The sequence below is a fragment of the Triticum dicoccoides genome, chromosome 6B, assembly GCF_002162155.2.
Source record: "Triticum dicoccoides isolate Atlit2015 ecotype Zavitan chromosome 6B, WEW_v2.0, whole genome shotgun sequence".
Taxonomy (NCBI): domain Eukaryota; kingdom Viridiplantae; phylum Streptophyta; class Magnoliopsida; order Poales; family Poaceae; genus Triticum; species Triticum dicoccoides.
The window spans coordinates 688,057,868-688,064,755 of NC_041391.1; the positions used below are offsets into that span (position 1 = coordinate 688,057,868).

A 6,888-nucleotide genomic window follows, 5' to 3' on the forward strand; every position below is an offset into this window, starting at 1 on the left:
GGCCACGGTAGAATCCTCACTCATGACATAGACCTAGCCGCCATGGCACGACCATGGCCATGGCGGCGGCCAGATCCACCCCTCCCTCATCCCCTCGCCGCTGCCACCTCCTCCCTGTCCTGCAGCGGCGCGTCCCGCCACCACCTCCTTCCTCGACCGGTTCTCCTCCCGTCCGCGTCCCCTTCCCCACCCCCGCTCCCAGATCGCATGTTCGTCGGATTGCAGGGCCAGTCTCGCCTGCTCCTTCTCCCACCCCGATTCACCCAACCAAACCAGAGCAGACCGCAACACTCCACTACTCCTTTGCCCACCCTGATTCCTCCCCAATTCCAGCCGCCGCCACACCACCCGCCCAACTGCTCTCCCCTAGCCCCACCGCCATCGGCCGGCGACCCCTTCTCCCCAAGCCCCTCCGGCGACCCTTCCTCATCGGCGCTTGAAACCCTAGCCTCTCACGGACGGGGTGACAGAGATGGCCAGGGATCCACGCGTGTTCCAGCGAAGACGGCGCCAGATCCCTTCCCTCATAGTACATAGGGGATCTCGCCGCCGCCGCCGTGGTGGCCCTTGACGACAGCGAGGTAGGAGGCGGCCAGGTATGCCCTCCTCCTACTTTCCCTGTTCTAGATCTCCTCCATAACCTGCTGCATCTCCTCCCATCTCATGTGCCACTGCTTGCTTTGCTTTCTTCCTTCCATGGGCAGATGCAGATCTCATCTCTTCTTGTTCTGCGCCGGCCAGACCATGACCACGGCTAGCTAGGATGCACGACGGGCTGGACGACAAGGTGGAGATCCTGGACACATGGAGGGGCTACCAAACCGGTGCTGCGGCAAGAACGACTCCGCAGCCCATACAGGAGGTGGACTGCATACTGGAACTGCCTCACATTGGATGACAAATTTGGTAACCTACAGCTTAAGGGCTTGGCTTGGGTAATGCGCTAGCTCTTGGTCATCCTTGCATCTACTACGTGTTTGCTGGAATGTACCTTAGATAGTGCGCTTACTGTTGTCTTTTCATTGTTTAAGGTCCCCGTGCCATACATGGAGGAGTTTCAGGAAGCCTACTCGACCTCTCTCCTCGCCGCGACCCAACCAAAAAGTACCTTTCTCCAACGTGATTTGCCCGCGCAGATTTTTAGTCTGTTTACACCTAAACATAACACTTTGTTTAATAAACCAGACACATAGTTTACTTGCAGCACCATACCGTGTGATGATGTATGATGCCAGATTTTCAGTCTGCTTGCACCGGAACATAACACCATGTGTTTTATAGCACCACTTTGTATCACATGACAATGCATGGTTTTCGTATTAAAAGTTTGAATGCCATATTACTCGAATGCAGAAATTGACCCAAGGTATCAGTTGAAGTCACGTTATCATCATCAGTCTGTTGAACATAACTTACAAGGGTTTTGATCCAGTTGGTGACTTGCTTAGCTTGCCGCAGAACCCGTAGATTATCTACTTTATGCTTCTGATGTATCATTCTTTGAAAACTCAGCTCCTACTATTCACCTCGTAGATTTTTTATTCTGCAACATATTTGGTTTTGTCATAAAATGATTGAATTATTCTGAAGAAGTATAGTGTAACCTTCCAGTGCGAGAAAATGGTCTTGCGGTCTTAATTTAGTCTGATTAAAAAATTGGTCATGCTCACGAGCAGTATATATGCACTTGCTCGGTTGATTGTTAGTAGTTTAGCTACACAAACTGACTGACATTGCACAATAAAATGTAGTAGATTTGCAGCCCACTAGCACAAACTGACTGATAGCAATTCTCTCTCTCATATAGAAGTACATGCTATCTGATGTGAGCAAAATCATTGCGTAACTACAGGTACAACATATGACTAATTTACATAGTATACTAAAACTGGACCCCATGCATTCAGTTTCAGAACTTCAAACTAACCTGACTAGTAGCTTCTCTGGCTTCCAGTTTACAACTTCCAGGATATCAATCATTCATTCTCAAGTTGCTACCCGGCAACTACAAGACACCTTGTTCTGGAATTTTCATGTTCTTTTTATGTGTATATGCCTTCCTCTTTGATTTCAAGCTTGTGATTGAGGTTAATTGATGGTGGCGCTTGCGCGATGCAGATGTTCGGGATGGCGGAGAAGGAGATGGAGTACGGGTCGAGCTTTGAACCTTTATTGTGTTGAATTCTTACTAGACACAGAACAAAATTTGGCTCACATGTTTCTTTATGCTCTGAATGTTCAATAGTTTTGAACCTTTAAGCTACTGTTTTGACATTAAGTGGATTACATGAATCAGTTTGATACTATTTTGGTGTTACTTTAGCTTTAAACTAGTCTCCCTTTCTCATGGTCACTTGTATTTGCCAATTATAAGGATTTTCTCCATGGAAAGAAAATATCAGTAGATTTCAAATTCTAAACTGATGCACTATGAACAAAAACTTATTCCCCGTTGTGGTGGGATTATTGCACTATTTGCTTGCTACTGTACCATGGTATCTATAGGTTATTAGTATTGTTGATCCCGGCCATGAGCTTGAATGGTATAGTATTAGAAGAGCATTAGTTTAATCTGTAGCAGTGAGGTGACTGATTTTTGTTCTTTCATGCCATGGTACAATTATGATTGGAATGGTAGCCACTTAACATGTTAGAATGTACTGATTGTTTGTGTTGATTCCTGGTCTGTATTAGGGGTATAAGTTTATTACTTTCTATCTAGGTTTGTTAGCTATGGATGATTGCAGTGATGTTCTTCTAAATTTGAAAGATAAATGGCATGTTCCTTGTTCTCACCTATGAGTAGGTGTGATATTGTGTTAAGATTCGTTTGTTTTGTAAGTTTTCATCACACGAGATGTTGTTCCTTAGATGGAAATGAGTGTTATCAAGGACATGGTTTTAGGTAAACCAGCACCTCTCATCAGTCTTTCTTACTCAGTGTTATCATCTGCTTGGTTTTAGGTGATGGACTCATTTCCCGCGGTGGTTTTGCTTGCGTTTTCCTGATGTTGTTTTGTGTCAGGTTCTGATTTGCTTTGCTGCTATTATTTCTGTGGCGATGCAGACTTGTGGTGACGAAGAGCAAGGACGAGAAGGACTCCAACAAACCCAAGCGCCCTCTGAGCACTGTCTTAGTCCTCATGTGAGCCTCGTATTTGATTTTTTGTTGCGGTTTGATTCGTGTTGTTGTTGTGGCATGGTGACGCATCCTGACTGGGCTTGTTTTGGTTTTGTTTTCGCATGGACAGCTTCAGGAAGGACTCCAACATCAAGCATGTCTCCATGGTAAGCATCTCATGTCCCTTTGCTCCCACTCCAGTCTCCTTGTTCTTATTCAAACTGGTGTTGTGATATTTTTCATTTCAAATTCTGTGTCCTGATTTGTGTTCAAATCGCAAGTTGGCAAGGGCGGTGGTGAGAAGTGGAAGTATCTTGAGTGATGTTGTAAGTTACCTGCTCCCCCATCCCCTCTCTGTTACTGCTCTATTCGGTGTTGGTCTCTTCCGCCTGATCTCAGTGTTTGCTCGGTGATGCGATGAAATTTTGGCGGACTGTGAGTTGGTTTCCATGTTTCCGTGTAGCTGCACCGTGTCATTTGGGTATTGTTTGACCTAGTTGGTCAGCGATATTTAGAATTTAGTCGCTATGTAATTGTCGATCTACTTCCTATTCTCAATGGTTGTTCAAATTTATGGTTTGCTGTGTTCAAATGTCTGTAGCCTTGTAGCCTTGTTAGAATCTGTATAGTCTGTGCTCATCGATTCAAACTGCTGCTCAAATTTCTTTCCAAATCTGCCATGCCATTTTGCATGATTTGTTCAACTATTCTTCTTCTGTTAATACTTATCCTAGAATCTATCGCCTTGCACCACATTAACATCTCCTCTGTTTGAATGAATTGCAGGAGAAGGCTCCCTAATTGCCAAGGCCAAGTACACCAAGAAGATCGACACCTACAACAACCCACTGGTATAATATTCACGTAAAACACCTTCATCAGAATCATAGCCATGTGATATTAACACAACATTATGGTATTGATCCACGCTCTTTTGTGCCCATCCCTGTTTTCATTTCAGGCAGGAGAGGCGTCCGACGACTCTAACAAGTCCCAGTCCAAGGTGAGCGACGCAAAGCAGCAGGAGGGGGGGTCTCTGAAATGTCGCCGCTTTCGCTCATTGCTAGTGTCATCGATTGATGATGGATGGTTGCCGTTAGTTTAGCTCCTTAGTAGTATCTCCTAGTCTTTCAGGCGGCTACTGCTGGTAGCTATAGTCTGTTCACCGATTGATGATGGATTGTTGAATGTACTTACTGTTGTGCCCGTGGCTGTTTAAGGAATACTTTTGCGTTGAAAGAAATAAAATGGTCTTGATACATGCTTGTTTGAAATCCTTGTATCTCACTGTCGCTGGAACAACGCTCGTCAAGTTTGTGAATGTTTGCTATGGAGGACCAAAATTGAAATGGACTACAAAAAGTTTGAGGCCCCAAAAAATAAATGAATCTTATAAGGCCGCGTCCTATAAAATAAAAGGATGAATTCTTGGGCTCGGCCCATGTAGTTGACACAAATTGCTTCAAAAAATATATAATAAATGGGCTCGGCCCACAAAGACGGTTGAACTGGACCGGGCTGAATCTTGTCAGTGACCTTTCCAATTGTTCGTAATTTTGCCACGTCATATTGCCACATCGGATCCGACGTGGCCTGGGCAGACAGCCAGTGACCAAAACAAAAGGTCATGGGTTCAACGACCTTCTGTTTTGGTCGTAAACGTCTACGACCTTCTCACAGAGAAGGTCGTTAATTTCAGTTTACGACCGCCAGCTTTTGACCTTCTGTTTTTTGTCACAAAAAGGTCACAAATGAAAAACAATGACCTTTCAGTGACCAATAGCTAAGGTCACAAGTTGACATATTTCTTATAGTGAATATTGGTAACTCAAAACAAAGGTTGCAGAATAAATGGAGACTAGCTAAGGGCGAGGTGACGATGTGTGTTGGAAGTGTTTCCAAGGTTGATGTGATCACCATCGCATGCTCCCTCTACCTTTAGGATTAGTGTCGAACCTAGATAAATGTTATTTGGTGCCTGCGTTGAGCATGAACATGATGAGATCATGTTTATTGTAATGCAGTAATTCATTTAAGTAAGAGAATAATGGTTATTCTGTTTACATGAATAATACCTTCTATGGTCATGCACACAATGTGAATGGTTTATTGAATCTCGATCGTAGTGATACACATGTTCGTAATATTGATGCCAAAAGATGTGAAGTTAATAATCATAGTACCACATACTTGTGGCACTGCTGCTTAAGTCATATTGGTGTAAAGCGCATGAAGAAACTTCATGTTGATGGACTTTTGGAGTCACTTGATTTTGAATCACTTGACACATGTGAACCATGCCTCATTGGCAAGATGACTACAACCCCGTTTTCCTTGTTGGAAATCATACATGCTAATTTGTGTAGTTCGATGAGTGTTGACGCATCCAGTGGATATCGTTATTTTTCTCACCTTCACCGATGATTTGAGTAGATAATATGGGTATATTTACTTAATAAAGCATAATTGTGAAACATTTGAAAAGTTCAAGCAATTTCAGAGAAGTTGAGAATCATCGTAACAAGAAGATTAAATTCCTACGATCCGATCGAAGGGGAGAATATTTGAGTTACGAGTTTGGCAATCACTTAAGACAATGTGGAATTGTTTCACGGTTGATGCCACCTGGAACACCACAGCGTAATGGTGTGTCCGAACATCGTAATCGTACCTTATTGGATATGGTGTGTTCTATGATGTCCCTTTTTGATCTACCACTATCGTTTTGGGGTTATGCATTACAAACAACTACATTCACTTTAAATAGGGCACCATCTAAGTCCGTGGAGACGACACCGTAAGAACTGTGGTTTGGCAAGAAACCTAAGTTGTCGTTTCTTAAGGTTTGGGGCTGCGATGCTTACGTCAAAAGGCTTCCGCCAGAAAAGCTCGAACCCAAAGTGGAAAAATGTGTCTTCATAGGATACCCAAAAGAGACTGTTGGGTATACCTTCTATCTCAGATCCGAGGGCAAAGTGTTTGTTGCTAAGAACGGGTCCTTTCTCGAGAAAGAGTTTCTCTCGAAAGAATTGAGTGGGAGGAAGATAGAACTTGATGACGTTGTTTGAACCTTTACTTCAACCAGAGAGTAGCGCAGTACAGAAATATGTTTTGGTGGCACCTACGTCAGTTGAAGAGGAAGCTAATGATGATGATCATGAAGCTTCAGATCAAGTTACTGTCGAACCTCGTAGGTCGACAAGGGTACGCACACCTACAATCTATGGAGAAGTGATGGTGGGCCCGGATTCCACCAAATGGCTACGTGCCATGAAATCCGAGAGAGGATCCATGTATGAGAACAAAGTATGGAATTTGGTGGACTTGCGTGATGATCGGCAAGCCATTGAGAATAAATGGATATTTAAGAAGAAGACAGACGTTGATGGTAATGTCACCATTTATGTAGATCGACTTGTCGCAAAGAAGTTTCCAACAAGTTCAAGGAGTTGACTACGATGAGACTTTCTCACTCATAGCGATGCTAATGTCTGTTGGAATTATGTTAGCAGTTGCTGCATTTTCAATTACAAAAACTAGCAGATGGATGTCAAAACAAAGTTTCCTTGATGATTTCCGTCAGGGAAGGTTGTATGTGATACAACTAGATGGTTTTGTCGATCCAAAGGATGCTAAAAGGGTATGCAAGCTCTAGCGATCCTTCTATGGACTGGAGCAAGCATCTCGGAGTTGGATCATACGCTTTGATGAGGTGATCAAAGCTTTTGGGTTTGTACAAAGTTTGCAAGAAACTTGTATTTACCAGA

General features: G+C 43.6%; 2 long non-coding RNA genes across 2 annotated transcripts; both read left to right on the forward strand.

The window, feature by feature from the left end:
- The first annotated feature begins 12 nt into the window (after positions 1 to 12).
- On the forward strand, positions 13 to 3,290 carry LOC119324979. Its single transcript, XR_005157262.1, has 3 exons — positions 13 to 935; positions 1,032 to 3,145; positions 3,252 to 3,290. It is a non-coding gene; the product is annotated as an uncharacterized LOC119324979 (long non-coding RNA).
- Positions 3,291 to 3,402: 112 nt separating this feature from the next.
- On the forward strand, positions 3,403 to 4,364 carry LOC119324978. The gene is made up of 3 exons (XR_005157261.1): positions 3,403 to 3,447; positions 3,908 to 3,972; positions 4,083 to 4,364. It is a non-coding gene; the product is annotated as an uncharacterized LOC119324978 (long non-coding RNA).
- Positions 4,365 to 6,888: the final 2,524 nt, after the last annotated feature.